Raw genomic sequence first — 19,777 nt, 5'->3', positions numbered from 1 at the left:
GGCTCGAAGCATGTCTTCTAGAATCTGATTGACGCGTTCCACTTGACCACTTGACTGAGGGTGGAAAGCGGTGCTAAAAGAGAGACGAGTTCCCATAGCATTTTGGAAACTTTCCCAAAATCGAGAGGTGAAAAGACTTCCTCGATCCGAATTGATTTCCAAAGGAACACCATGGAGAGACACTATCCGGGAGATGTATAAGTCTGCCAGCTGACTAGCGGTTATACTCTCACGAACAGGTAGGAAATGAGCTACTTTGGAAAGACGATCGACCACGACGAAAATAGCATTATTCCCTCTCTTGGTCCTGGGAAAACCGGTAATGAAATCCATACCAATTTTATCCCATTTCCATTCAGGAATAGCTAAGGGTTGAAGGGTGCCAGCAGGTCGTTGATGCTCTGCTTTTACACGACGACAGACGTCGCAATTTGCAATATACTGAGCAATTTCTCTCTTCATCCTAGTCCACCAGAACCTCTGGCGTAGGTCCTGATACATTTTAGTACTACCGGGATGAATGGTGAGAGGAGATTCATGGGCCTCCTTAAGGATCAACTGCCGCAGATGCTGGTTCTTGGGAACCACTAGACGATTCTCAAAGTACACAACACCATGATCATTTGTGGAGAAACAACTAGCACCTCCGCTAGCAATGTTCTCCTTGATTTTAGATATTCCCTTATCTCGCTTTTGGGCAGCGATGATTTGATCCGTAAGAGTAGGTTTTGCCACCAAGGTGGAAAGAAAACCTTGAGGTACAATGTGAAGGTTAAGCTTCCGAAATTCCTCATGGAGAAGCGGTTGACTTTGTTGTAACATCAGATTGTTACAATAAGATTTACGACTTAGCGCATCAGCCATGACGTTGGCTTTCCCTGGGGTATAGGTTATTCCTAAGTCGAAGTCTGTGATCAATTCAACCCAACGTCTCTGCCTGAGATTCAAATCCGGTTGGGTGAAGATGTACTTCAGACTTTGGTGATCAGTGAATATTTCGCAACGATTACCGAGGAGGTAATGTCGCCAGGTCTTAAGTGCATAGACTACGGCTGCAAGTTCTAGATCATGAGTAGGATAATTCTCCTCATGTGGGTGCAATTGCCGTGAAGCGTAAGCAATTACGTGTCGATCTTGCATAAGAATGCAACCTAGTCCTTGTCGCGAGGCGTCGCAGTAGATAACAAAGTCCTTGGAGAAGTCTGGCGGTACCAGCACAGGAGCAGAAGTCAGGCGTCTTTTCAGTTCCTGAAAACTGTGCTCACATTGTGGAGTCCATTCGAACTTCTTATCTTTCTTGAGGAGTTCGGTTAGGGGTTTAGCAACTTTGGAGAAGTTCTCGACAAAGCGACGACAATAGCTCGCTAAGCCTAGAAAACTCCGAACTTGCTTGACCGATTCAGGTGGAGTCCAATCAAGGACGGCTTGAACTCGCTCAGGGTTAACAGCAATACCTTTACCAGATATTACATGACCCAGATAGGTCACTTCTGGCAACCAGAATTCACATTTTGAAAATTTGGCATAAAGGCGATGCTCACGAAGTTTCTGCAACACTAGCCTTAGATGTTCGGCATGTTCTTCCTCGTTCTTGGAGTAGATGAGTATATCATCGAGATAAACTACGACGAATTTATCCAAATACTCCATGAAGATTGAGTTCATTAACCGAGAAAAGGTGGCTGGAGCGTTGGTTAATCCGAAGGACATGACGGTGTACTCGTATTGGCCATAACGAGTAACAAAGGCCGTTTTAGGAATGTCCCCGTTTCTGATTTTGATTTGATGGTAGCCCAACCTCAAATCCATCTTAGAGAAGACTGAGGATCCAGCGAGCTGATCATACAGGTCGTTGATCCTGGGAAGTGGATATTTGTTCTTGATTGTGACCAAATTGACAGGTCGGTAATCTACAACCATCCGGTCCGTACCATCCTTCTTCTTAACGAATAGGACGGGGCAAGCCCACGGAGATGAACTGGGGCGGATGAAACCCTTTTTCAAGGACTCATCGAGTTGTTTCTTAAGCTCGGCTAGTTCTAGGGGTGCCATCTTATAAGGCCTTCTAGCAATCGGAACGGTTCCGGGGATGAGGTCTATTACAAACTCAACATCCCTGTCAGGTGGAACCCCTGGCAATTCTTCTGGAAAGACATCCGGGAAGTCACGGACTACCGGAACGTCCTCAAGGTCTGGCAAAGGGTTGGCGTTAAGAGAATATAGTTGTCGCTTGGCTATTCGAGTCAAGACATTGACTATCTTCCCCGAAGGGTGGGTGAGTTGAACAGTCCTAGAGAAGCAATCAATTTGGGCATGATGAGCTGACATCCAGTCCATACCCAAAATGATATTAATACCTGAAGATTTAAGGGCTATCAAAGATGCAAGGAAGACAAGTCTATCGACTTGGATTTCATTTCCATAACTTACCCTAGAGGTCTGCCATCTAGACCCAGGGGTAGAGATTTCCATAGTGGACGGCAGATCACAGAATGCAACGTTATGCAAACGAGCATAATTTTCAGATATAAAGGAATGAGAGGCTCCTGTATCGAAAAGAACAGATGCCGGGTGGCAATTAACAAGAAGCGTACCGAGAACGACGTTGGGATCCTCTTGAGCTTCTTCGGCAGAGACACAGTTGACATGGCCACGTGAAGCGGTGACCGGTTTAGCATGAAACACTTTTCCTGTCGGCTTGCCACGGCCAACAGCTTTAGCAGATTGATTGGGGTTGGTCTGGGGACACTCACGCATATAATGACCAGATTCCCCACACTTGAAACAAGTCACGGAACTGGTACGTGGAGGAGCATTATTGGTTGGACCCCCATAGGGCTTAGCTGGAGCAGACTGTTGAGCGGGGCGAGGCGCCTGGAAAGATGGCCTCGGTGTGAACCTGGGTGGCAGGGCGGTGTTGGGTACCCACACGCGGCGCTTCTGAGGACCAGCACCGGATGAGGAACCCGTGTCACGTCCATGCTTGCGTGTTGCGTCATAGTCAGTCTGACCAGTTTCAGCACTGATGGCTTTGTTGACGAGTTTCGAAAAAGATGTGCACTCATGCAGACGAAGGTCGCGGCGAAGCTCAGGACTAAGGCCCTTGCGGAACCTTGCTTGCTTCTTGGCGTCAGTAGAAACTTCCTCGGTTGCATATCGTGCAAGATTACCAAACTCCCTGCTATAGACATCCACAGAAAGTCGGCCTTGGGTGAAATTGCAAAATTCTTCACGCTTACGGTCCATGAGACCCTCCGGAATGTGATGTTCACGGAAAGCGTCGCTGAATTCAGCCCAAGTTGTGACATGGCCCGCTGGGCGCATAGCTCCATAATTCTCCCACCATAGACTGGCGGGGCCTTCAAGATGATATGCAGCAAAGGTGACCTTGTCAGCCTCAGCTACCAGCGCGGAACGCAGCTTGTGAGAGATACTGCGAAGCCAGTCATCAGCGTCGAGAGGCTCGACGGAGTGGTGGAACGTGGGTGGATGCAATTTGATAAAATCACTGAGTGACACCACGTTAGCCCTCTGATGGTGTGCTGTGTTCTGTTCAATACGCTCCAACAAACGGTTTGTCTCCCGCTTGTTTCTCTCAGCTTCCATCATAACCTCGGCTAGTGAAGGAGGTTGAGGCAGATGTTCATTTCTGGCTTCACTGCCTTCGGCCTGCTCTTGGGAAGCAGGGTTAGCGCGCGTGTTGACCATCCTAGGTAAACAAGACAATGATTTAGTCAGAATGATAAAATTCCGACATAGGATATAGAATGTAAGGAATAACTCGAAATGCAAGATGATCATCCGTATGACATGGTAGATACAGAAACTGCTTCTTTATTCCATCGTCATACACACCATACAGGTTTAGTACAAGACCAAGCAAAGTACTAAAACGGTGAAAAGAGGATTACATCTCATCGGAGGCATCTCAAGCTCCTATACATTATTTTTCTACACCTCCGGAAAGAGTACAAACTAGGTCATATCCCACGAGTCACGCAGGACGATAGACGACACAGCTAGTGCGAACTAGTGATACTACTACTAACTCAGACCGATCCGTAGTAGTCCTCGTAGAAGTCACCTCCATAGCCTGGAAGTTCAACATGATCATCCGGAAACAGACGGTCTCGCGGAGCTTGTGGACCATAGGGGCTAGGATGAGGTCTTGGACCAACAAACGGTGGCCTGCGGGGACCGCGAGGTGGGGTGATGCCTCCTACATCACGCCAAACCATCACGTCTGGCAGAGCAGATCTCACAGGATAGAGATCGCGCATATCTGAATATCCAGCTTGCACCGCCGGTGCGAACCGAGTCAAAGTGGCCCAGTGGTCAGCACGGGTATTGAAGAGCTCTAACCTTAAGGCCCGATTTTCACGGTCCTTATCCTCGAGCATCTCAGCAGTGGTGCGAGTCCGTGAATCCTCCTGAGTGGAGTCAGCATAGATAGCCTGGAAATATCCTTGTGCTCCCGGAAGTGATCCTGGCATATACCGGAAATCAGAGTCCCGAAATAGACCAGATCTGACTCGCATAATGGTCATCATAGAGTAGGCGGCATCCTGCACAGCCATCTCGATAGTAACCCCGAGTCCATAGGAGCAGTGAAGAGGCTCAGTGGATCCAGGATAAGATGGAAATATCCTGACAGTGCAGAGATACTGGCTTTGATTAAAATCTCGGAATTGCTCTTCGACCGTGTACTCAGGATACCAGCGGTATCCAGCCTCAGTCATTACCCTGACCAACTTAGCAGTATGGCCGGGTACATCTAGGCATCGAGTCAGGCGAACCACTTGATTGAGGTCGCGAGTGGCCATCTGAAAGCACAATTATAATGCAAAGGCATTAGAATTTCTAGCAAAATTTCGGCAGCATAACAGCTGTAAATGCTCAAAAAGGATTTTGAGACATTTGACAAAAGATTTCGTACACACCCAACATCATCATATCAAGTTCTGAATCCATTCTAACAACATAATGTGGTAGTAGAACTGAACTAGGCTTGTATCCATCAAACTTATAAGGTACTACTGATTAGTAACACGTGATCCTGATAGAGAGAACAGATCCTAATTCCTTAACCCCCGGTGGAAGAATGGACTGACTCAGATCAGAATGTCATAAGGTATAAGGAGTAAAAAGAGCCTTACGTTCCAACCCACAAACAATTCCCCTACATATAACTAAAGAATTTCTAGACTCAACATCGACCAGTTTGGCTTGGAGAACCTACAGGCAGTCCGGCTCTGATGCCAACGCTGTCAGGACCCCGACTCGATGTCACATCGATCTAGCTGGTAACACCTCATATCACTTTGCGGCCTCACGCACGGTATCCCCACGGGTGTCGTCTTACCTTTTCCCGGGACCGTTTGCGCCTTTTGGCTCACGTATATGATAGTGTCGCTAGCATCCATATGATAAAGAGCCCGGGCTGACATGACTAGTCGTAAACCCAAAGTGGCACAGACTTACAGGGACAGGCATCCATGACCCAGCTTCGAACGTGTCGGTCATCAGCAAGTGGGTCCGGGCTGTAGCACTGGGCTAGCAGGACTCCGGTAAACCGGGCTGTAGCGGGCTAACAGGACTCCGGTACTCAAAGCGTGACATTTCCCCGAAGGGACAGACACAGGAACGAAGAAGGACACATGCCGGCCAGCCTAAGTGTTCCAGAGCAGTAGCAAGCTACCATGGCTCAGCGGTAACACTAGGAGACATTTCCCGGTAAGAGAGGCTACTAAAGATAAACAACTAGATAGTCAGATCCCACACATACCAAGCATTTCAATCATACACACAATATGCTCGATATGTGCAATTACAACGAAGCATCACAACATGACTCTACGACACAAGTACTTTATTTAGGGCTCAGAGAGCCATACATAACATACACACAAAGGTACGGGTCTCACGACCCAACATACAAGTCATACAATCATACAAGCCAACAGCGGAAGTAACTTGTCTGAGTACAGACAACTAGTAAAATAAAAGAGGCTTGGAAAGCCTGGCTATACTATGTGGTCCTTCACAAGCTCAGGGTCACCACCTGGGTCTTTAGCCTACTCGTTGATGTCAACGTCTACATAGAACCCATCAGAAGGGGTTGCAGCGTCTTCTGTAAAAATGTAGATTATAGCAACATGAGTACAAAGGTACTCAGCAAGACTTACATCAGATCCTACATACATGCATAGTATCAAGAAGGGTTGGTGGAGTTATTGCAGCAAGCCAGCTTTGACTCTTGGCTAGACTATCCTACGATACTCCAACTTGAAATAGTTTTGCGCACACGAGTCCACTATTCACCACTTCAATACACTACCGAGGATCCACCTCCGTCTTCCTACGGAAGAGCCATCCTCGGCACTCACACTTATCTTGAGGCTTTTAGTAGTTTCCATTTACTTGTCTATGAACTGTATAGGCAACCAAGTAGTCCTTTACCGCGGACGCGGCTATTCGAATAGATCATGTTAACCCTGCAGGGGTGTACTTCTTCATACATGTTTCCACCACTTAGCGTCTGCACACGACATGTGCTCGGCAGACTTCAAGCGAAAGCCGACGTGGGTGTAGACCACGACCTACCTAAACACTTAAGCCTCTAGTCCAGGTTTATCGCCTATTCAGGTTCCATCCGCAGGGAGTCCGGCCGAGGTTTCCCATACGGCCCCGAACGATGTGAACAGGGTTCCCGAGATACCTAACGGGTATTCGGTACACCCGGCCACGTACCTACCGCATCACAGCCCACCCCTACGGTCAGCGCTGTCCACGGCCTCCAGTAGGCTACAAACACCAGAAACTACTTGCAACTCCTGGACAGAGAGCTAGGGTGATTAAGAAGTCGAGCGGGGTCATATTTCAGGGCCCAATGCATGGTAGTAGCTGTATCTTAAATCACACATACAGATCTCAGTGCTTAAGGTCGGCTTCAATGAAACAACCCACCATGTACTCCTACATGGCCTCTCATCGATACCTTTACCAAATCGTGTTCACCACACCACTCTTATTACCGACATAATCATTTCACTCTAGCCCATCACCCAGATGAACCAGACCTGACACAACTCTAAGCATAGCAGGCATAGCAAGGTAGGAACAACACATACATATGGCTCAATCAACTCCTACACATGCTAGTGGGTTTCATCTAGTTACTGTGGCAATGACAGGTCATGCAGAGGAAATGGGTTCAACTACCGCAGCACACAGCAGTTTGAATCGCGTTGTCTTAATGCAGTAAAAGAGAGCAGGAGCGAGAACATGGGATTGTATCGATATGATCAAATGGTTGGTTGCTTGCCTGATGGTTCGTTGCACGGATACGATTCTTCGTTAGGGTAATCACGGTACTCCTCGGGGACAGATCCTGTCGCAAAGGATAACGATACACAGGCATCACCAAACAATGTGCAACAATATGATGCATGCATGAAACATGGCAATATGAGTGTGTTGGGCTAATGCAACTAAAGCCAGTAGGGTTTGAGCAAATTTGAATCAAAGATTCAAATTCCAAATTCAAATATGGCCTTTTAAAGTGCCTTTCCTTGTTCTGATTAAAACATCAATTTAACTTGTTTGGTCATGCATGAAAATAGTACAGATGGATAGATTGGATTTTTCTGATCATTTTTCATATATAATTTGTCCAATTTGGAGTTACAGAATAAAAGTTATGAATTTTTGAAGTTTAAATAATATTCTGGAATTTCCTGATTTAATTTAAATCCAGAAATTCAATTACTGCGTCAGCCTGACATCACAGTGACATCAGCAGGTCAACAGGGCTGGCTCGGGTCAAACCTGACGTGTGGGGTCCACACGTCAGTGTCACAGGGGCTAATCCCGCGTTGACCCCGGGCTGGTTAGCTTTGACTAAGCCCTGGGGCCCACTTGTCAGCGTCAGTAGGTGGTGGATTAGTGGTTAATCAACTAGGCCACGTCAGCTCGCCGGAGTTCTGGCCGGCGGCGACCAACAGTGCGGCGGCGATAGTGGTTTTGGTCGTTTCGGCCACCAAATGGACCGCGGAGATCACCGGAGTGAAGCTGAGGACGACCCGCGGCTCTTGGCGGAGTCCGTTGGGGTCGGGGTGGCCGGAGTTGACGGCGGTGAGCTCGGCTGCGGCCGCCGGGGTTCGGTCGTGCACGGGAGTGGTGCTGGAGCTCGAAGTCGAGCAAAGTGAGGCGCTAGGGATGCTCTACTGGGTTCTGTGAACGCGTTGGACTCGCCGGGGTGACCAAATGGTCACCGGAGCTGCGTCGACGGCGAGCTCGGCGACGGCGGAGGTTCGGCCGTGGTGGAGATGAAGCTACGGTGAGGGAACGAGGGGGAGAAGAGGGGGAAACGGTGGCGTAGCTCACCGCGGTTGCAGTGGGCGTCGAAGCGGGCTCGGGGACGCGCTGGAGACGGCGAATTCGTCGGCGACGGTGGTCGGAGCCCGAAGAGGGGAACGGCGACGTGGCGGCGATGCAGGGCTTCCGGGGACTCGTGGAGCGGTGGGGAGGAAGAGGGAGTTGTGGCGGAGCTTCTGAGCTACTCGGGGGAGCGAGGGGTGGCCGGAGACAGTGGCTACGGCGAACGGCGGCGACGGTGTGCTTCGGCCGAGAGCGAGAGAGAGCGAGGGAGAAACGGGGGAGAGTGAGCGAGAGCAGGGGGGATCGGGACGGGCTGCGGACGTCGTCCACGCGGCCAGGAGGGCGTCGGCAAGCAGGAGGTGGCCGCGCGGCCGCGCGCGCGCGAGCACGCAGCAGCTTCGGGGCGTGGGGAGGAAGACGACGGGGAGCTACAGTGTTGGGCTGGGTCGGCTGCTAGCTGGGCCGGCCAGCTGGCTGGGCCGCACAGGTAAGTCTTTCCCCTTTCTTTTCTGTTTTCTGTTTTATTTAATATATCTGCAACTTTGTTGAATTAATTAAAATACCTAGGCAACTCCAAAATTCACCAAACTACTCCTGGTCCATAGTTGGATTATTTCCAACATGAAACATTTTAGTTTGGAGATATTTGAGCATTTAAATATTTTATATTATTTTAAATGCCCAAATTCAAATATCTATGATTTAATTCAAAGACCCTATGATGGCCTAGGAAATGTGCACCACTTTTGGCAGAGGTTCTGAACCAAGGCAAAAATGATGGGCATTTTAGAAGGGCATTTCAGGTTCATTGAAAATTATTTTAGTAAACCCTAGTTGGTTTCAGAGGGGACTGGGGGTTCTGTCATCCCCATTTCAAGTTTCTGATGAAAAAGTAAACATGATGCAACACTCTAATGCATGACTAGCTAGGGTGTGACAGATGCCCTATTCCCTGACAAGTTTCGACGCCGCTTTCGGATACGAAAAAATTTCTTTGATCATCTGAAGGCATCTGGTCCTTTGATGACTACTTTATCTTGAAGAAGGGTGTCATGGGAAGGATTGATTTCTCTGGTTACCAAAAATGCACAACCACATTCCGGATGCTTGCATATGGCACATACCTGATTTGTGGTACGAGTACCTATGGATGTCTGAGAGCACTTGCGCAATGCTATGGTAAGATGTTCTACTTGTGTGGTCAGGGTTTTTGGACCGCAGTACCTAAGAGAACCAACTATCACAGACACCGAGGGGATCTTGGTAATGTCTGAAGCAAGAGGGTGGGCAAATTTGCTTGGGTCTATTGACTGCATGGATTGGAGATGGAAGAATAGCCAAAAATCTGTACAATGGAAATATTAGGGTCATGTTAAGAAGCCCACCATCATTCTTGAAGCAGTTACATCACATGATCATTGGATTTCACCCGCTTTGTTTGGCAAGCGCGTGTCTCACAATGACATCAATGTGCTCTAGCGGTCGCCATTATTTGCTAGGCTGCTGAAGGGAAAGCTCGTCGTTGCCACTATACATTCAATGGGCACGAATGCAACATGGGATACTATATGGCTGACGGTATCTATCCTCCTGTGGGAAACCTTTATGAAGACCATCACTGGCCAAATTGGCCAGCAAAGTCTCACATTACCCAAAAATAAGAAGCAACTAGAAAGGGTGTTGAGAGGCCATTTGGAGTTCCGTGGGCACATTTTGTAGTTGTTTATGGACCTGCTAAACAATGGGATCCGAAGATCTTGTGGGAGGTGATGACATGTTGTGTGATCATGCACACCATGATCGTGGAGGATAAGGTTGGGGATGCTGCCGTAGCTCTTGAATTTGAGAATGTGGGTGATCCTATCGAACTACCAGACCAGAATTCGGCCACATTTAAAAAGTTTGTTCAAATGCATCAATAATTTCGGCATCAAATAACTAACGAGCAACTGAAGGAAGATCTGATTGAGTATATGTGGATGGTTGAAGGGGCCGACAATGTTGAAGTGTAATATTTAATTTAGATCTAATACTACATTTGAACATTTGAATATTTTTAGCTAAATTGCAACTATATATCCGTTTATTTTGTGGCTAGATGTATGAGGATAGCCTTGGATGGCCGGCTCCTAGACCAATTGAAAATTATGTAGTGTACGTGGGGGCAATCACACATCAGACCTGATCGATCGATCACACGAACCAACACTTCCATACTTGCAGCTCCCATGGCTAGAACGCTGGACAGCGGCAAGGGCATCTGGTGCGGTGGCGTGCCCTCACACGACGGTGCCGCACATGCATCTGCAATGGAGATTGAGTCAAGGTGTCGATCTCATTTGTTAGTCAATACATGAGATCGACACCTCGACTCAATCTCCATTAATATTGCAGATACATTTCTATTTTTTCTTCATCTAATAATGTGATCTTGTAAGACCTTTTGGGTTAATTCTTGGATGGCTGTCTAGAATTCAATTCTATGGAGGTAGAGAGTTTTTTGTTGTCAAATGTTCTCTTATTTTGAAAACATTGGCATTACTAGTACATGTGAATTTATTTTGGATGAACCAGAGAATACCCTGCGCGTTGCGTTGGAATCGATTGCGATATTTTTCGGGTGATTTGATCGTATGAAACATGAATTGTTGAATCAATAATATATGAACTAAATCTAAAATGTATATTATATATTGTATTTGATTACTGTGTATTTGAAAATATTTATTGAATATAATTGACATAATATTAATGCAAAACTTTTCCCATGCATGATGAGTGGGCTTTTGATGAGATGACATGTGTGGTGAGATAGTTGTGTTCATGTGATGAACTAATAATGAAAAACGTTTTCTCATACATATTGTGGTGGGCCTTTGATGAGGTGATATGTGTGCATGTCAAAATAATAGTAGTGAGAATCAACTATTTAGGTATATAGGATCCACTACATGAATCAGCTTATTTGCCGTCTGCCACGGCGGACGGCAAAGGCACCAAAAGCGGACGACAAACATGTCCGGCAAAAGGGCTACGGTAAAGAGGTTCTTTGCCTACTGCTTCGTTAAAGCGGACGGCAAAAAACCTTTGTCGTCAGTGGCGGACGGCAAAGAAAACGGACGGCGGCTAATAGGCGTTAGCCACGTTATGTGTCTAACGGCAGCCTTTGTCGTCCGCCAGCGAACGGCAAACATTCTCTCCCCTTTGCCGTCCGCTGGCAGACGGCAAAGTAACCAAATGGTCAGTTCCCAGGTTGCACAGGTTGGTGCCACGTGGCATCTTTGCCGTTGGTGGTAGACGGCAAAGAACCCTTTGTCGTCGGTGGCAAACAGCAAAGAGGCTGAATTGCCTCTTTTTTCTGTTTGTTCTGATATCCAAGCAATTTCACAGGCACAACAGACATATGACATATCCAACACATAGTTCCATCCATGACAACATACATACATAAGCAACACAGTTCCATCCATATATATTACAGTAGCATACAATGTTCATCCAACACATTGTTCCATGCATCCATATAATAAGTTCCACATTGTTCATCGATAAAAACGAAAAGCAGAAAAGGCAAACAAGCACTCCATCCATGCAAGCTTCTGTGAACTGAATGAAATCTGCAAAAATGGGAAACAAGAAAGTTAGAAGAAGACTAGAAGAAGAAGAAGAAGAAGAAGAAGAAGAAGAAGAAGAAGAAGAAGAAGAAGAAGAAGAAGAAGAAGAAGAAGAAGAAGAAGAAGAAGAAGAAGAAGAAGAAGAAGAAGAAGAAGAAGAAGAAGTAAGCATACTCTTAGGTAAAATGGAGCTAACCTAGCTAATTATGCCATTTTTGAGTGAACTAAGCATATTAGCCATTTTTGATATAAAGAAGCTTAGTATAGGTCATTATTGAGCTAACCTAAGTAACTAAGTATATTAGCGCTAACTTAGGTCATTTTGGAGAAGAAGACTAAAAGACTAGAAGAAGAAGAAGAAGAAGAAGAAGAAGAAGAAGAAAAAGTATAGAAGAAGAAGGTTTTTACCCTTTTCCTTCTCATTCTTCTTCTTTTTCTCCCCTTTCTTGTTTTTCTTCTTCTTGTTCCCTATTTGTGTCATTTTAGAGCTTACATAGGTAATTATGCCATTTTTGAGCTAATTAAGCTTATTATGTCAATTTGGAGGAAAAAAAGTAAGTATAGGTCATTTTTGTGCTAATATAAGTAATTATGCCATTTTGACCTAACGTAGGTAAAATGGATCATTTTGGAGCTAACCTAGCTAAAATGGATCATATTGAAGCTAACTAGGTAAACTTGATCATTCTGGAGCTAACCTAGGTAAAATGGATCATATTGGAGCTAACCTATGTAAACTTGGTCATGTTGGAGCTAACCTAGGTAAAATGGATCATATTGGAGCTAACCTAGGTAAAATGGGTCATTTTGGAGCTAAGCTAGCTAATTATGCCATTTTTTAGTTAACTAAGCATATTATGTGATGACCCACAAGTATAGGGGATCTATCATAGTCCTTTCGATAAGTAAGAGTGTCAAACCCAACGAGGAGCAGAAGGAAATGACAAGCGGTTTCCAGCAAGGTATTCCCTGCAAGTACTGAAATAAGTGGTAACAGATAGTTTTGTGATAGGATAATTTGTAACGAGCAATAAGTAACAAAAGTAAATAAAGTGCAGCAAGGTGGCCCAATCCTTTTGTAGCAAAGGACAATCCTGGACAAACTCTTATATGATGTAAAACGCTCCCGAGGGCACATGGGAATATCGTCAAGCTAGTTTTCATCACGCTTATATGATTCGCGTTCGGTACTTTGATAATTTGGTATGTGGGTGGACCGGTGCTTGGGTGCTGCCCTTACTTGGACAAGCATCCCACTTATGATTAACCTCTATTGCAAGCATCCACAAATAAAACAAAAGTATTAAGGTAAATCTAACCATAGCATGAAACATATGGATCCAAATCAGCCCCTTACGAAGCAACACATAAACTAGGGTCTAAGCTTATGTCACTCTAGCAACCCATCATCGACTTACTACAGGAGAGACAACATACATCTCATCAAAATATCGAACGAATACCAAATTCACATGACTACTAATAGCAAGACTTCTCCCATGTCCTCAGGAACAAAAGTAACTACTCACAAAGCATAAACATGTTCATAATCAGAGGGTTATTAATGTGCATGTAGGATCTGAACATATGATCTTCCACCAATTAAACCAATTAGCATCAACTACAAGGAGTAACTAACACTACTAGCAACCTACAAGCACCAATCCCGGACTTGGAGACAAGAATTGGATACAAGAGATGAACTAGGGTTTTGAGAGGAGATGGTGCTGATGAAGATGTTGATGGAGATTGCCCTCTCCCGATAAGAGGAGCGTTGGTGATGACGATGGCGATGATTTCCCCCCTCCGGGAGGGAAGTTTCCCCGGCAGAACAGCCCCGCCAGAACCCTAGATTGGCTCCGCCAAGGTTTCACCTCGTGGCGGCGGAGTTTCGTCCGAGAAGATGGCTTATGATTTTTTTCCCATCGAAAGAGTCCATATAGCAGAAGATGGTCACCGGAGGGCCACCAGGGGGCCCACGAGGTAGGGGGCGCGCCCAGGGGGGTAGGGCGCGCCCCCCACCATCGTGAGCAGGGTGTGCGCCCCTGGTGAAGTGCATGTGCTCAATGTGTTTTATATGTTTGGAAAACATCATCCGTGAAGTTTCAGGACTTTTGTAGCTGTGCAGAATAGGTCTCTAATATTTGCTCCTTTTCCAGCCAGAATCCCAACTGGCGGCATTCTCCCTCTTTATTTAAACCTTGTCAAATAAGAGATAATAGGCATAAGTATTGTGACATAATGTGTAATAACAACCCATAATGCAATAAATATTGATATAAAAGCATGATGCAAAATGGACGTATCAACTCCCCCAAGCTTAGACCTCGCTTGTCCTCAAGCGAAAAGCCGAAATCGAAAAATATGTCCACATGTTTAGAGATGACGGTGTCGATAAAAATAAAATACGGACATGAGGGCATCATGATCATTCTTAGAGCAGCAACTTATATAATTCTTGTCATATGATATCTTATGCTAGAGTAATAATTCAATCACAATATCAAGTATGAATCGTAAACTTCATTGAAAACTGACAAACTATAATCTCAGTCATTGAGGGAATTGCAATTTATCATAACATAGGAAAGAGTCAATGTATAAGAGCTTTTCAGCAAGTCCACATACTCAACTATCATATAGTCTTTCACATTTGCTGACACTCACGCAATACTTATGGGTATGGAGTTTTAATCGGACACAGAGAAAGATAGGGGCTTATAGTTTTTGCCTCCCAACGTTTTACATCCAGGGTAATGTCAACAGTAATAGTTCATGAAAACCCACATCCAATTAGCCATATATACCAGGATCTTTCCAACATATTGTGCTTGCCAAAGGATAAAATGTAAAAAAGGAAGGGTGAAGATCACCACGACTCTTTTGCAGTGTAGGAGATAAAAGTAAAAAAAATAGGCCCTTCGCAGAGGGAAGCAGAGGTTGTCATGCGCTTTTATGGTTGGATGCACAAAATCCTAATGCGAAAGAACGTCATTTTATATTGCCACTTGTGATATGGACCTTTATTATGCAGTTTGTCGCTTTTATTACTTCCATATCACACGATCGTATAAAGCTTATTCCTTCCACACCAATCAATCATACATATTTAGAGAGCAATTTTTATTGCTTGCACCGATGACAACTTACTTGATGGATCTTACTCAATCCATAGGTAGGTATGGTGGATTCTCATGGAAAAACTGGTTTAAGGGTATTTGGAAGCACAAGTAGTATTTCTACTTGGTGCAATGAATTTGGCTAGCATGAGGGAGAAAGGCAAGCTCAACATGTTGGAGGATCCAAGACAATATAATTTATCTCAGATGTAAGAGAACATAACCCATTATGTTGTCTTCCTTGTCCAAGGTCAACTCTTTAGCATGTCATATTTTAATGAGTGCTCACAATCATAAAAGATGTCAAAGATAGTATATTTATATGTGAAGACCTCTCTTTCTTTATTACTTCCTATTAATTGCAACAATGACCAAAACTGTGTTTGTCAACCCTCGACAACTTTTATTCATCATACTCTTTCTATGTGAGCTCATTACTCTCCATAAGACTCACATGATCTCTTTGTTTCTTTTTATTTCTTTCTCTTTTCTTTTATTTCCTTAGGATCATGGCAAAATAATCAAGCCCTTGACTCAACACTAATATTTATTATATAGCTCACGGACTCGATTACATAGAAGGATAAAAAAGCAAAACTCACAACTAGATCATACTAAGAACTTTTATTCTACTAGATCAAGATATTACCAATAGGATCGAACTAAGAAAAACGGTAAAGATAAAAGTGATGGTGATACGATACCGGAGCACTCCCCCAAGCTTGGCAGTAGCCAAGTGGAGTGCCCATACCAGATACTCAATTCTTCTTTGTTGGTGAAGAAGGTGGAGTTCTTGATGATGGCGTAGGCTTCTTCTTGGATTTGCGTTTGAGGACGGAATTTTGGTCCCTTAGGTCCTCGATCTCCTGTTCCAGGCTCAGTATCTTTTTGCATAGTTCCTGCTTGTTCTCCTAGAAGAGGCGAAAAGGGATAAACTCGATCTTAGGTTTCTTTACTCTATCCGGGAGGCTTGACTTTTTGAACTCCACATGCATGTCCCCAGGTTGAGGTAGTGGGACTTCATCTGCATCTGAGCTCGTCTCCTCCTTTCCCTTGGGTTCATAGTCCTCTTCTTCTTCCGTAGTCCAACCGCAATGCTCCACATCCTCATAGATCTTAGGATCTGCAAGGTAATCAGCCACGTAGCTTTCTCCTTCCGAATCCCGGGATGACAATGTAACATCCCAAATTTTCAATTTGGAATGTTATACATAGATCATCCATGCATATCATGATTTATTGCATTTCCGTTCCGCAATCCTCGAAATCCTAAGCAACTCAAGGACCCACGGAGAGAGTTGGGGATTTTCCGGTTTTCATATTTGACTTTTATCAAATAATGAAACGAGGATTTTGCTTTTATAATTTTTTTTCTCCGAGAAATATTTCATATTAAATCAAATGAGTGGAGATAATATGACTTCTTCAAAATAATTGAAATATCAGAGGAAAAATATTAAAATCATTTATTGGATTTTATTTGGTTTTATTCGGATTTTATTTGCATTAGAAAAAAAATTGCACGTTTTCAAAATTTCTTTTTAGGGCCAAGAAAATGTTCAACTCGTCCTAAATATTTTATTTAGACGGTGAAAATTTATTTTGGCATTTTTAGATTTTTTATTTTTTAAGGATTTAATTTCGGTCGGCGAAATTATCTAAAAAAAGGGGGGTTCCCGCGCCGACTGGGCCTAAGGCCCATCCGCGCCAGGCCGCTGTGCCAGGCCGCCGCCGCCGCCGACTCGGACTAGGAGTCCGAGCCGGACTCCTCTCCGCCTCGCCGCGCCTTGCCCCCTCCTCCAAGCCTCCCTGCCCCGCCCTTTATATACCGCCGCCCCGCCGCCCCAAACACCCCACCGCACCACCGCCGCCCGCGCCGCGCCTAGCCGCCGCCGCCGCTTGCAGCCGCCGCCTGCCGCCGAGCGCCACCGCCCCGCAAGCCGCCGCCCTGCCGCTGCCTCGCCTCGCCGGACCTCCCGCCAGAGGTAGCCGCCGCGCCCCGCCGCCGGTTTTTTTATAAAGACCGTTTGGTTTTTTTTTCTGAAACCCTAGATCCGTTTTTTTAGTTTTGCCGGTTTTTCTCGGTTCTTCTAGTTAGCGGACGTTCGTCCGAACGTTCGTTTTAACAAACGGTTCTTCGCCCGTTAGATACAGCTAACGTACACTCGTTCATTAGTCTATTCATCAGTTTTCTTTTATCGGATTTATTCTGCGATTTTTCTGATCGCGATTTCTGATCCGATCTTAGTTTCTGTTTATCTTTTCGCTCGTCATTCGGAATCAGGCGATTCAAGCGCGTGGAGTTTCGTCTCTAAACCCTATTTCCGTTTAATCAACTCAAACAAGTTTTCGTTACTGTAAAATTTGACCTAGTTACAGATTAGTAAACGAAGGTTCTTTCTTTCGCCGTTTGAGTTTCGTTGATCCGTTTGATTTGATTCTTTTTGCGTACCGGAGTTCTTAAGTTGAACTTTCTGGTCAACCTCTCTTATTTGAGTTTTGCTTGTGCATCGTTGCTTGTTATTTATGTATGTTATTGTTTGCTTGCGATAGAATTCCCGGAGTGCGAAGCGTGTTACTACGAGTCTCTAGGATTCGCGGATGGTCAGCAAGGCAAGTAACACTTTGATCATCTCCCATTATTACCCAGTTTTTATGCATTAGTTCCAATCCTCAAACATTGCATGGTTAGGATGTCATTAACTTGTGGGTTGGGAAGTAGTTGCTGAGGTAGAACCTATTGCCCTGTTATATTCAAACCCTTGGGAGTTACTTCTACGTATTGCTTATATTGCTATGCTATGCTCGTAGACGTGGTTTGGGTTTGAGTGAAATTCATGATAGCTGAGAGATTGTTAATTAATGGTTCAACTTAAGGCGACAACTTAATCAAACAACTGGGTGGATTGAGGCACCTGGGGAACCCAGTGTTGTCTGTTTTTTTGGAAATCCCGGAGTATCCGTGTGATCTTCCTATGAACCGCCACCCAGGCTAAAAGGGAACTGAGATGATTCATGCTATAAACTTCCGTGTGCAGCCATAAGCTATTATGGGCTCTAGCATAGTTGAGTAAGTTACGCGAAGCTCTTGAAGAAGTAGATCAGCAGGTAGTGGGTTTGTAGGTTTGGTATGGTCTACCCGGAGTAGAGAGTTAACGTTTCTGAAATACTGTGTCTTGGTCATCCGTTTCTCAAACACCCTGTAGTGCGAGAAATCCAACGGAGGCGATCAAGTCTTGTGGGGAAAAGTGCGCAAACCTCTGCAGAGTGTACAAACTAATCATGATTAGCCGTGTCCCCGGTTATGGACAATTCTTGAGTATCTAGTACTTGGGTTATAACATGTATCTCACCATGTTTAATTAATATTGTTGGGTTGTTAATCACTTTAATTGGGATTGAGTTGGGAGTACCTTCTCAATGATGTTTCAACCACCATGATAGTTAAATAAAAATATATTCCTTTGTTGTAGGGAAAAATTGGCTTTTCGCAAAAACTGTAACCATAGAGCTTTCCACCAGCCATATAGGCATGTAGTGATAGCATTATTCTGTTTCTGCTCTACTGTGTTACATTACCAGCATATTCCATGTGCTGACCCGTTTTCTGGCTGCAACGTATTATGTTGTAGACTTTTCAGACGAGGAGTAAGGTTCATTAGGTCGTTGTCGTGCAGCTCAGCTATGCCGTTGGAGTTGATGGACTCACCTTATCTTCCAAGCCTTCCGCTGTTATCGCATTAGATGGTCTTAAGCCATATTATTGTAATAAGTTCTCTTTGGAGACTTTTCGATGTAATAAATGTGTGATTACTACTCTGTTATAAATCCTCGGGTACTGTGTGTGTCAGCATTACCGATCCAGGGATGACACTGAAGCACAGAGACTTGACCATCTGAGGTCGGGTCGCTACAGACATGTTGCTCTGTCTGCAGCAGGACAGCTCAAAACAAAGACAATGGATTTTTGCGTGATATGGGACTCGAAACCCCCGGGAGATTATATAATGAATTTTTACCGACCAAAATACGTGTCGTGTACGAAAACGGAGTCCTGAGAGCACACGAGGTGCCCACGAGGTAGGGGGCGCGCCCAGGGGGGTAGGGTGCGCCCTCCACCCTCGTGGAGCCCTCGTGTCCTTTCCAGACTGCTACTTATTTTTCTATTTTTCTAAATATTCCAAAACGGAGAAATATTGCCTTAAAAACTGTTTTGGAGTCGGTTTACTTACCGTACCACATACCTATTCCTTTTCGGAGTCTGAAACGTTTCGGAAAGTGTCCTTTATGTATTCCTCCGGGGAAACGGTTTCAATAACATTGGTTTCAACATTTATGGGATTACCTGAGATATAGTGTTTGATTCTTTGACCGTTCACCACCTTAGGATTTATGCCTTCGAAGTTGTTGATTTTTATGGCACTGAACGGTAGACCTCCTCGATAACGTAAGGACCCTCCCATTTAGAGAGAAGTTTTCCTGCAAAAAATCTTAAACAAGAGTTGTATAGCAATACATAATCACCTACGTTAAACTCACGCTTTTGTATCCTTTTGTCATGCCATCTTTTAACTTTTTCTTTAAACAACTTGGCATTCTCGTAGGCTTGGGTTCTCCATTCATTAAGTGAGCTAATATCAAATAACCTCTTCTCACCGGCAAGTT

The sequence above is a fragment of the Triticum aestivum genome, chromosome 3A, assembly GCF_018294505.1.
Source record: "Triticum aestivum cultivar Chinese Spring chromosome 3A, IWGSC CS RefSeq v2.1, whole genome shotgun sequence".
In the NCBI taxonomy this organism is placed as follows: domain Eukaryota; kingdom Viridiplantae; phylum Streptophyta; class Magnoliopsida; order Poales; family Poaceae; genus Triticum; species Triticum aestivum.
Note: the sequence above shows the minus strand (reverse complement) of the source record.